Genomic DNA, 12,926 nt, shown 5'->3' on the forward strand with positions numbered 1-12,926 from the left:
GGCGGGGCGGCGAGGCGGGCGGCGCTCGCGCTCCGCGTCGGCCTCCGCTCGGCTCGCGGCCCCGAGGCGGCGGCTGCGGCGGCGGCTGCGGCGGCGGCACCAGCAGCGGCGGCCGCCGGCCGGGAAAGGGGCAGCGGCGGCGGCGGCGGCGAAGAAGGAGGAGGAGGAGGAGGAGAAGGAGGAGGAGGAGGAGGAAACCCGGAAAAGGGGCCGCGCTCACTAGGAGCGGCCGCCGCCCGGCCCGGGGCCGCCCAGCCTCACAGCGCCCCCTGCAGCGCGGGGGGACCGGCCGGGCGGCGCCGGCCCCGCCCCCGGCCCCGCCTCCGGCCGCCCGCCACCCGGAGCCCCCTCCCAGAGCTGCCCCGCCGAGGTGCTGCGTGGTGCGCCCGCCACAGGGCCTCCCCCACGCGCGGACCGCTGCCTTTGAGCCTTGCAGGTCGCGGGCCCTTTCAGGACTGTCCTGGCGAGACCCCTACCTCAAGCCCTCCACCCTCTCGTCATCCAGAGTTTGCCCGCCCCGTACCGACCCCGCTCTGACCCTCCTGTCAACCAACCCGTCCCCATCAAGCCCCTCCCCAGTGACTCACTCTTACCACCGAGAACGTCCCCCACCTCAAGATTTCTCCCTCCCTCCCGGAGACACCCCCTCTTTCTCCGATGGACCCTGCGCTATCACCCATGGATTCCTTAACCTCAAGACTTCCCCTTCGCCCTTCAACCAGAGCCTTCCTCACAAAACCCTTCTCTTTCACTTGCCCCTAATTCCCTTCCAGAGCCTTCCCTGAGAACCCGCTGAACGCTTACTTCTGTCACTCGGTTAAGCTGGAGTGGGCCAGGTAGCTCGTTGTAAAGTTCCTGTTTTTCCCTTTGAAGTTCATAAGCAGTCTGTGGGGAGACACTTTGAGGCTATGAAAATGTCCTGTTTTGCGGGGGAGGACAGAGTGGAAGAAGAATAGTGAGTCCTGCCTGAAGGGACCGGCGAGCCTTTGGGCATGGATTGAGGTGGTCAACCAAACTTTGTCCTATTTTATTATGTCGCTTTTTAGCTCCTAACACTCTTCTCTCTTTGATCTTCTGGGCCTTTTATCTTGCTTTCCCGTTCCATATCCTTTATCAACAGCACTTCTGACTCAGCCCAGGTTGCTCTGACTCGTCTTTATATTCTGTCTTCTAGGTGAGACCCTGCTTCTCCTTCTTGATATAGTTAAGAGCATAGACTGTAGAGTCAAATCCCATCCTAGCTGTGTTGCTTATAAACTGTGTGACCTTGGCCTGATAACTTAGCTTCTCTGTGCTGCAGATTTTACAGCATAAAAACAGTAATGGCCTTCTTCACAGGGCTATAGGGAGACTTAGAAAAGGCAAACCATGTAAAACACTTAAAACAAAGTGCTCAGTACCATTATTAGCAGACCCAGAGCCTTTTTTCTATCACTTTTCCCTCCCTGAGACCACCACGTGGTCAGCATTTGGTTCCTTCCACCCTCCAAGCTTGGCCATGGCTGCCTCCTCTCCCTCCATCCCCACCTTCCCATGCCTGCCTTCTTTCTCCTCCTCAAGTCTCACCTTTTAGGCTCATTTTATTTACTTGGATGTAGATTATATCTAGTTGTAAACATGGAATGGCGTGAGCTCAAGGTCCTCCTACTCCACCATCTTCCCAAACTCTTTTTAAGTTCATTTTATAATTTTTTTAAAAAGTTTTATTATTTTTTAATGGATTTTTTTTTTTATTTAGGTGCACCTGGCTGGCTCAATTGGAAGAGCATGCCACGCAATCTCAGGATTGTGAGTTCAAGCCCCACATTGGGTGTAGAGATTACTAAAAAAAAAAATTTTTTTTAAAGATTTATTTATTTATTTATTTATTTGAGTGGGGCAGAGGGAGAGGGAGTGGGAGAATCTTAAGCAGACCCCTGGCTGAGCGTGGAGCCTAACACGGGGCTCAATCTCGCAACCCTGAGACCATGACCTGAGCTGAAATCAGGAGTTGGACGCTCAAGTGACTGGGCCACCCAGGTGCCCCATGTTAAAAAAAATTTTTAATGGATTTTTTATTTAAATCTGTACCTTTTTTTAAAAGTAAGCTCTACACCCAACGTGGGGTTCAACTCAAAAGCCCAAAATCAAGAGTTGCATCTCTATGGACTGAGCCAGCCAGCCAGGCACCCCTTTAAGTTCACTTTAAATGGTAGAGTTGATACTTCTCTATCTTAGCACTCTATCCTTCAGAAAACTGCTTATTTTGTAATTGTAATTCTTTTTCCTCCAGTGTAAAACAGCATGAGAGCAAGAACTGAATCTGGATGCTTACCACTGGCTCACCAGCATTTGCTACATTTAAGGCTTTCCACGAATACAGTGTAACCCCATAGGTCACTAACTAATTAGAAAGTGGAGGTCACTGCTTTAACCAAATTTAAGTCAAGTCAAATTTAACATCATCAGTAAGGGATCAACAGACCCTGTGATGTGATGCACCAAGAAGGGACATGGCATCTGCCCAAAATGCTTACCTTGAATCTCGTTATGAGGACACAGACAAATCCAAACTGGGAAACATTCTGCAAAATAGCGAAGTCTGGTACTCTTCAAAACTGTCAATGTCACAAGAGAAAACAACACAAAAGAAAACAAAACTTTGGAGTAGTGCTCTTGACTAAAGGAGCCTGAGAGAGAGAACTGTGTAATTCTGGATTCAATCCTGAATGAGAAAGGTAAGAAGGAAAGGAGGGAGGGAGGGAGGGAGGGAAGGAAGGAGAAATACAGCAAAAAGGACCCTAATGAATGGGACTACTGGGGCAATTTGAATATAGAATGTACGTTACATAATAGCATTGCATCAGTGTTAAATTTTGTGAGTGTGAGGATTATCTTGTGGTTATGCAGGAGTGTCTCTTGATCTTAGGAGTTACATGCCAAGTGTTTAGGATGAAGTATCATAATATCTGCAATTTATTCTCAAATGGTTCTCCAGAAAAACGTGGGTTCCCTAGAGCACAAGCATACATGGGAAGAGGAGTGCAATTAGGCAAAGATGTTGACAATTGTAGAATATAGTTGAAGACTACATGAGCTCACAACTTTTTGGTAGATTTGAAAATTTTCAAAACAAAAGCTGGAAGAAGATAAATAAAGCATTTATGGAGTAAGTAGACTTTGGAATTTAAGTCCCAAACTGGCAAACCTCTCTAAATGTCTTCCACGCAAGAAGGCACAAACATTCTCCAGCTCTTAACGCAGCGTTTGGATTTTTTTCTGACAAGTCCCTGTGAACTAGTTTAGGCCAGAGGTTCTTAATCCTGAGCCTCTGGATGAGCTTCCTGGGTTCCAGGAATCCCTGACACAGTAGGCAAAATGTGTGGGTAACTGCGCATGCGTGTGTTTGTGTATGTGTGTGCATTCTTTCCTTAGCATCCATCAGATTCTCAAAAGAAGCTGTGACCCAAAAATGGTTCCAAACCCCTGGTCTGACTACTAGGTCCAAGGTCCAACCCCAGTGGGGGCCCCATTCCTTGCCCCCATCCCCTCCCACCTCTGACCCCACACACCCTCTCTGCACCTTCCTCTCTTCCCTCACCACCTAACCCACACCCATCTCACGTAACCTGCTCTCACACCTGCTGGGATGCCGAGGATTCACCCACACATCACTCTGGTGCAACATGCTGCTGGATTTGGCTAACACTTCACTAACTCAGCCCTGAAACCTGCAGCCAGTCCTCCCACGGCAGCACTGAGTATGTTTTTATGATGTGTTGGTGGTAGGTAGGTTGGGCTCCCCATGGCCTTGGTGGAGACCAACCACCTCTCCTTCCTGCCAGCCCACCGTACGGTGTGCTTGGTGTGAATTAAGATTGGCAGTTGGGAATGGTACCAATGCAGTCCTCACTGGAGTAAGTCTCACCAGGATATGAAGAGGGACAGGCCGGTGGCTCTGCAGGGTTGGATGACAGTAAACCATAATCGACTTTTCCTAATTACCGTGTGTGTGGGTTTAGGGGTGAGTACAATCCAGGATTACACAAGGGAGAATGAAAGAGAGCATCTTGGGTCAAATAGGCCAACAATTTCATACCAACTCTTATGCTCCCAAATTCTATGTAAACATACACACACACACACACCACAAAAATATAAAACCCTCAGAAGAACATCTTCTATCTTCACAAGGTCTATTTCTAGAACATTTGAGAGAGCTACAGGCTTTTATCTCATAGGGCTGGTTCTAAGAACTTAGTCCAAGAAAATAATATAAATTACGATCAAAGAAATATTAAGAGTGGTGACAATTCATGTGTTCAATATCACTGAATCCTGCAAAAACCCTGAGACTAAAACCCACTGAATTTGTACTTTAAATGGTTGAATTATATGGTATGTGAATTATAGCTCAAGAAAGCTGTTAAAAAAATGCTGAGGTTGGAGTTGTAAGGATCCTGTTTTTGTAGTCGAGGAAACCAAGACTCTAATGACATGGAGAATTGAGGCAGAGCCTGGATTTGAACCAAGACTTTTCTGACCACCAACTCCATTTCTGTAACCCTTTTCTAATTCTACATATCCCCCTCCCGAAAGAACCAAAGACATTCATCATGAAAATCATGAAAGACAAAACAACCCAAATATCCCAAATTGCAGGACCACTTAAATAAATTGTGTTATATCCCTTGCAGTACAATATTAGGCACCATGAAAAATTATGATTATCCTGAACTTTTAGTGATGAGAAAAATTTTATTATATAAGGCTTTTTTTTTTTTTTTTTAAAGATTTTATTTATTTATTTGACAGAGAGAGACACAGCGAGAGAGGGAACACAAGCAGGGGGAGTGGGAGAAGGAGAAGCAGGCTTCCCGCGGAGCAGAGAGCCCAATGTGGGGCTCGATCCCAGGACGCTGGGATCATGACCTGAGCCGAAGGCAGACGCTTAACGACTGAGCCACCCAGGCGCCCCTATATATAAGGCTTTTTAATAAGGGTTATTTATTTTTTAAAAAGATTTTATTTATTTATTTGAGAGAGAGAGAGAGAGCGCTCGTGCACGCGCGAGCACGAGCACAAGTAGGGGGGAAGGAGTAGAGGGGGAAGGACAAGAAGACTCCACGCCAAGGTTGGAGCCTGACTCGGGGCTTGATCCCACAACCCTGAGATCATGACATGAGCCGAAATCCAGAGTCAGACGCTTAACTGACTGAGCCATCCAGGCACCCCAAAAAAGGTTTTATAAAAGTTACATAAGTAATGGTGGTAAGCAGAATAATGCCACCCTCCCTGCCTTGTTCCCCAAAGATAATCTGCTTCCAAATCTCTGTAGCCTGTGAATATGTGACTATGTTACCTTACTCAGAAAAAGAGACTTTGCAGATGTGATTAAATGCAGGATTTTGAGGGGCACCTGTGTGGCTCAGTCGGTTAAGCGTCTGCCTTCAGCTCAGGTCATGATCCTGGGGTCCTGGGATAGAGCCCCACGTGGGGTTCTCTGCTCAGCGGGGAGCCTCCTTCTCCCTCTCCCTCTGTCTGCTGCTCCCCCTGCTTGTGCTGTCTCTCTCTCTCTGTCGAATAAAAAAAAAAATCTTAAAAAAAATAAATGCAGGATTTTGAGATGGAGAAATTATCCTGCATTATATCCAGGTGGGTTTAATGTTGTAGGGATCCTTAAAGGGAAGAGGGAGGCAGAAGCATCAGAGGTAGATGTGGTGATGGAAACAGAGGTCAGGAGGGTGGGCCTGCTGGCTTTAAAGAAGGAAGGGGGCCATGGGCCAAGGATTGTGGGGAGCCTTTAGAAGCTGGGAAAAGGCAAAGACATGAAAATCTCACCTAGAGCCTCCAGAAGGAATCCAGCCAGGCCAACACTTTGATTTTAGTCAAACGAGATCCATTTCGGACTTCTGAGCTCTTGAACTCTAAGATTATAAATTTGTGTTGTTTTATGCCACTAAGTGCAGTGATTTGTCATGGCAGCAATAGGAAACTCACTCAGTAGTATGTGGTTACTAAACATTTACCGGTAAGTGCACAAGTCCATGACCCGAGAGTTGCTCTTCTTTGCCTTTCACATTCCCACAAGTTGGCGTGTATCTTTCAAGGCCCTTTGCTGTGCAGTAAGGACAGAGACTACACGCATGTTCTTTTGTATTGCTTCGCTTAGTTTCAAAAGCAGGATTACTGGAGTGTATGTATAGATTTAGCAGGTAAGTTCTCGGGCATGTAACAAATGCATAGGAAAAGAACTGGAAGGAAATACACTAAAGTGCCTTTGAGTCTTTTATAATCAGAAAAAATAACCAATGTTTACAGGTTGTTGACTATCCTAGCCTTTCCCCCAACAACTTGTGAGTTAATGGGGGCTTTTTGCCAGTTGGGAAGGGAATAGAGGGTAGGGCAGTAGGATCTTAAATTCTCTCTGTAACCAAGGAGTCTACAGGGAATGCTGGATCCTCATGTCAGGGTGTCTTTGAGGCTCCAGACAGGTGAATAAAATAGGTTAATTAGGCCCCCACTGGCTGCACTTCACCTGGGTACGTTTATATGCAACTTGCTTAGAGCTATCACTTTTTGATTCTTTTTTTTCTCCTGATTATCCTTAAAGGGTGACCCACTCAGCTCTCCACCCAGAAAGTGCCTCTGAGGGGACTGGGGTGGGGGGCCGGGGAGGATGGGGCAGAGCCTGCCCAGGCTAGAAGTGATAGAAACAGAAATTTTCGGCTGGTGCTCCAGTGAGGTCCCCTTTTATTCAACGTTGCCCGACTGGGAAAGGGGGCACACTTTTAGCCCCCATCCCTCAATACCCACCTATTCTCAGAAGCTCAGTGAACTCAAATTCTCCTAATACTCTCAGGGAAGGATGGATAAACTCATTTGGGCTAAACTGTGAATAACAGCTCTCTAAAAGGGATTTGTATTTCAAGAGGGTCAGGACTAAGAGGTCTTGCAGAATGGGTCCTTAATCCTGGATGGGGGAGGGGTATTTTGGAGGGTAGATGGTACTTTCCCTGGGGGCCACACCTGGTCTGGGAGGTTGTGGGAAGCATTTGGAGGGAAGTGGACTAACCTCTAAAGTAGCAGGCCCCGGGCCTACGGTAAGGCCATTGTACTTCGCGGACATTCATCTGCTTCCTGCCCAACTGCTCTTCCAAATTGTCCAGAATCAACCATCACCTTTCATGCCCCTTCTGTCACCAAGCCAGTTGGCTTTCTGTCCAGATGACAGCTCCCTTCTAGCCTCCCGTCTGGGCGCCCATAGCCTTTGCCCTGATTTAAGCCCGTTTTCTGAAGGGATTTCTGGGCTGTCAGACTCACCATGTGATAACTCAGGATCCTTAACCTGGGTCAGTGGCTAGGACTCAGTGTGTTCATAAACTTAGATGAAAATAATTTCATCTTTATTCACAAACCTTTAAATGAAATTTCGCATTTCTTTCCATGATGGATATAGTAAACACTCAAAAACAAAAATAAAAGCCAAGCACACGAGCTGTACCTGAGAGTCTGTCACCACTAGAAATCACAGATATTTGCTTATCACTTTGCAGTTGGTGTTATTTTAAAGTAGAAAAATTTGCTCTCCAAAAGGACCAGCTGCTCTAATTGTTGGAGGCAAAAGAATATGAAGGAACCTCCTGACATTGGGCTTTCCTCCCTAGGTTCTAACCCCCACTCTCTTCCTTGTCTTAGGGTATCTGTTTAGAAGATTCTGAGCCTGAGATTTCATAGCTTTTTATTTCCCCCAGTAGATACTAGTGACTCTATCAAGGAATTAAAAACACACACACAAACAACAACAACAAAACTAAAAGATGTTGCACCTGCAGGCTCTACTTTTTGTTTTAGGAAATGCATCATTTCTGGGTACTTGCAGAAATCTTCCTGTTTGACTGGAAGATGACCTGGGAAGCCCAGATGCTAGCAATGGGCCCTGGGAATGTGCAAGCCTGGCAGCCCAGATGCCCACGTGAGCACAGAGGACAAAAGAAGTCTGCACAGAGGAACTGCCAGCCCCAGAAAGCACAATCCAAGCCCAGGAAGAGAATCCAAACTCCACACCCCTAAGGTGGGGATCAATCCCTTCCCCGAGAAAGTAGAGGAGGGGACACAGGTGACAGTGGCACAGATGGTTGGGATAAGGAGGCCCTGCCCATAAGACATCGGTGGCATTGTGGAACCATCGTGGAGTCAAGCAGGGACTCCCCCTAATTCGAACAAGAATCGTGTTATTCTGCAACACCCTAATGCTTAGACCGTGTTCTAATTTTGCCATTTGCCCCAATAATGTCCTTTAGAGCCAAAACATCCCCCTCCAGAACCACGGAACCACAGTTAGTTGGCATGTTTGTTTTTTTTTAAATCGAGATATACTGACATATTATTAGTATTAGTTTCAGGCGTACGACATAATGATTCAATACATGTATGTACCATAAAACAATGATTGTATGAAGTCTAATTAACATCCAGTGCCACACATAGCTACGGAGTCCTCGCTCATTCATCTCGGTTTAGAGCAGTTCCTCCATTTCTTGTCGAAGATGATTATCAGTTATTTTGTAATCTGTTCCTCAATTTGGGGTTATCCAATGTTTTTTCATGATTTGATTTAGGTTATATATCTTTGGCAGAAATCATAGAAATAATACATATCACAGGAAAAATTTGTATATAATCACCGAAATAACATATATGTCACAGAAAAATACATACAGATATATATATGTTATATATATATTATATATATATAATCATGGAAATAATGCTGTGTACTTCTCATTGCCTCCTATCAGATGGTGGACAATTTCTATTTGTTCCATTACTTGGGGTATTAACTTCAATCACTTGACTAGCATCTGCCAGATTTCTCCATTGTAAAGTTACTCTTTTTACCTTTTTAAGAACTATTTTACGGGGAACTATTTTATGGGGAGCTATTTTGAAAACTGTGTAATTATCCTGGTCCTCATCAAATTTTTTATTTATTCGTGTTGGCAGGGACTCGCGGATTTCTAGTTTATTCAGTGAGTTAGAATCGATTCTTGTCATTAGTTATGTTGATGTTCAAGCTGTCCTTTATTTGGCTACTGGGAGACCCTTCAAGCTAGATCCTGTATCCTTTTGATGTGCCACGCCATCCTTTGAGCACTTTCTTAGCGGGTTTTTTTTTTTTTTTTTGATATTTTATTTATTTGTTTGAGAGAGACAGAGAGAGCATGAGCGGAGACAGGGAGCCTGATGCGGGACTCGATCCCAGGACCCTGGGATCATGACCCGAGCTGAAGGCAGACGTGCAACCAACTGAGCCCCCCAGGCACCCCAGCACTTTCTTAGTTTTTGGCACAAAGAATGTTCCAGGCTCTTGAACTTTCCCTGCCCCAGGCCTGGAATCAACCATTTCTCCAAGGGGGTCCTGATTCCTTGTAGTGGAGAATAATATTTGGAAGTGAAGATCTGGACATGAGGTGTGTTCATTGTTATTGGACTGTTGCTCCCCAGGCCTTCTCCAGTGGCCTGAGCTAGAGAATATATGTATGCACGCGTGCGCGCACACACACACACCCATTTCCATCTGTATTTATTTCTATATATATCCGTGTCTATTGAAAACCATGAGTTCACTCCATATCTCTGATTCCAATCTATCACCATAAAATTCATTCTCGTCTTCTCCCTTTCTATATTCCTAACCCTCTTTTCTGACCGTGGGCAATCTGGCGCATGCGGGGCTCTTTTAGGTGGAGGAGGGTGTGCTAAGAAAGGTCTCTCTAAGGAGGTGACATTTAAGCTGAGACTGGAAGGAAATGAGGGCAGAAGCCATGCAGATTCCGGGAGAACGGTGTTCTAGGCAGAGCACTGCAGTCACTGCGGTGACCCTGAGCAGCCGGACTCCTGCGGCTGAGCCAGTGGGCAGATGAGGTCAGCCAGGTAAGAGAAGGTAGTTCAGGTAGCGCTTTGTAGACCATTGTAAGGACTTTGGTTTTGATAGTGACAAAGATAGGAAGCCAACAGAGCATTTCAAATATAGAAGGGACGTCCTTTGGTAAAGGATTGCTCTGACTGCAAAATGGGGAGGCAGGGAGACCAGAGGGAGATCTGCAATAAGACTGAGAGGAGGCGTTGGCTGAGAAGGTGGTGAGAAATGGTCAGATCAGGGAATCATTTTATAGGGGAAACCAACAGAATCTGTATGAGATTATAGATGTGGGACATGGAGTGTGAGAGATGGGTGGCAGTACGTGGGGCTCTGTAAGTGCTTGTTACGTAAATAAAACAGAAAAATTGTATGCAAAGCACTAGTACACCACGCAGCATGTAATAAACTAATTATGATCCCTGTTTATCTTTGATGAATGAAGGTGAAGGTGAAGGTCCCGCAGATCCAATGCTGGCCCCGTCCTGGCATTCTGGAATGTTACCTCTTGAGCAGAGCTACCCGTTTTCCACCAGAGCTCCTTCCCATCCCTCCCCACCCTGTCCAGTGAGTCAAAACGCCCACTTGCTCTGAGCCCTGTCTCGGCAGGGTGTGGGTCGGCATCTGATAAGCTCATTCACAACCAGCTGTTGACTTCTTGCAAGATGCCTACCCCTCCCAGAGGTATTCACATTTTCAAAAGGCGTCAACTTATTTACTGAGTTTGGGGATGTGGTAGAATCTCTGACTGTGATTCTGAGTGGTGAAGGAGGAGGTGAAGGAGGTCATTTGATTGTGGGCAGCACACAAATGACCCCTTGCAGAACTTGGGGACATTCTTGAAAGGGCCCGGCCCAGGGCCAGCCTGCATGTCTCCTCTCCCTTGCCTCACACAAAAATCCTGGGCATTTACCGCCTCCTTTTACCCTGAGGATGGTACAGTCCATGTTTGGCCAGAAGATCATGCATTCTAGTTGCTTCCTCCTAGGTGGGTAAAGTTTGGTCTAGGCCTCCTGCCCCTTTGGGGGCTCTTATCTGTGGGATGGCTCAGCAGGGCAGTCTTCACTCATCCGTCAGACTCAACCCACAGTAGAGGCTTAGATCCATGAGGCCACTGTGCTCCATTCCTCGATTGTGTGCAAAATTGTTTTCTGTGCAAGACTGATTTAAGAAGCAAGACCATGAAAGCACCATAATACCACTTCCACCCACTAGGACAGCTATAATCAAGAAGGCAAATGATAACAAGAGTTGACAAGGATTTGGAGAAACTGGAACCCCAGTTTCCCATCCTACACTGTAGGTGGGAAAATAAAAGCCACTTTGGAGAACAGCTTGACAACTCCTAAAGAGGTTAGGTATTTGTTACGATTATGGCTAAGAAATTCCACTCCTAGGTAGATATGCAATGAAAACATGGGTCTTCACAAAAACTTGTAACTCAGCTTTATAGCAGCATTTGTCCTAATAAACAAAATGGAAACAACTCATATGTTCACCAACTGATTAAAATGAGGTATATCTGGGGCGCCTGGGTGGCTCAGATGGTTAAGCGTCTGCCTTCGGCTCAGGTCATGATCTCAGGGTCCTGGGATCGAGTCCCGCATAGGGCTCCCTGCTCCTTGGGAGCCTGCTTCTCCCTCTGCCTCCCTCTCTCTCTCTCTCTGTCTCTCATGAATAAATAAATAAAATCTTTAAAAAAAAAATGAAGTATATCTATCCAGTGGCATATTATTTAGCAATAAAAAGGAATGAAGTAGTGATGCATGCCAAAGCATGGATGGACCTTGAAAATATTGTACTAAATGAAAGAAATGAAACACAAAAGACCCACATATTGTATGATTCCATTTGTAGAAAAGGTCGTTCAGAAAAGACTAATACATAGAGATGGGATGTGGATTACCAGTTGCTGGGGGCTGGGAGGAAATGGGGAGTGCCAAGGGCACCACATAAACCATGGCCACTTTCCCTTAGGGAAATCTTGCAAAGAATTTGTTTGGGGAACCAGGGAAAAGAATGAGAATATTAAGAAAAATTATCCCAAACTTGGAAATAAGGCAAAAAGAGGACTGCACATCCTTTCAGTGTGGACTGGAACACTGTCTAACAAACAGACCACCCTGGGATTATTTCATTATCTGGGGGATATACCCGTTTGACTTGAACTTTCCTCTTGACTGGGGCCCTGATTCTGTAAGGCTGTGTGCTAAGTTGTAGAACTTTTTTTGGTGGAGATGCAAATGATTTTCGTTTGGAAGATAACCTGAAAGGTTACGGTTTTATTGCCCTGTAGGAGATGAGTCCATTTTGCCTCTAACCCAGCACACTGATTTTCATATGCCTTTCCTGATGGACTATATAACCTCCTTTCCTCTACTTCTCCTTTGTACCAGTTTTTACCATCCTGCTGATTCCTTCATTAACAAGTTAACTATATCTGGGGTAGGTGCTCATTTGTCTGAGGGTACCATGTTTTTAATGTTCTTCACGTTATATTTTGACAAGGAACGGAGGTCATTTGCTGTATTTCGACAATGGTACTGGCAAGGGAACTCCTTATCAGTGCCATCAGAACCCGAGCAGTAGGACAGAGCCCTCGGGATGCACCAATAATGAGTGATTCCAAAGGATTCTGTTGCTTAAAGCAGGAAGAGATATTACAATGTTATCATATATTTTTAAAAGATTTTATTTATTTGAGAGAGAGCAAAAGCAAGAGCGATCACAGAGGGAGAGGGAGAGGGAGAAGCAGACTCCTCGTTGAGCAGGGAGCCTGAAGCGGGACTCGATCCCAGGACTGTGAGATCATGACGTGAGCTAAAGGTAGATGCTTAGCTGACTGAGCCACCCAGGCACCCCTATCATACTTTTTTAAAAGAGGATTTTGCTTAAAATTTTATGCACACACATAGGTATATATACAGATTTTACACAGGGGAAGAGAGAGAAAAAAAGACTGGAAGGCTGTCCAAATAATCACCAAAATTATGTTATCAGTGATTATCTAGAAGGGGTCCAGAGG

General features: G+C 45.7%; 1 protein-coding gene across 1 annotated transcript in view; it reads left to right on the top strand.

Moving 5' to 3' along the window:
- Positions 1-12,926, top strand: part of CCDC113 (coiled-coil domain containing 113) — an 86,073-nt gene that overhangs the window by 617 nt on the left and 72,530 nt on the right. Inside the window, exon 2 of the mRNA XM_032424519.1 lies at positions 2,273-2,717. The gene's annotated coding sequence lies outside the window, so the exon portion shown is untranslated. The remainder of the gene's footprint in view (positions 1-2,272; positions 2,718-12,926) is intronic.

Source organism: Phoca vitulina, unplaced genomic scaffold (assembly GCF_004348235.1).
Source record: "Phoca vitulina isolate PV1807 unplaced genomic scaffold, GSC_HSeal_1.0 scaffold30, whole genome shotgun sequence".
NCBI classification, from domain to species: Eukaryota; Metazoa; Chordata; class Mammalia; order Carnivora; family Phocidae; genus Phoca; species Phoca vitulina.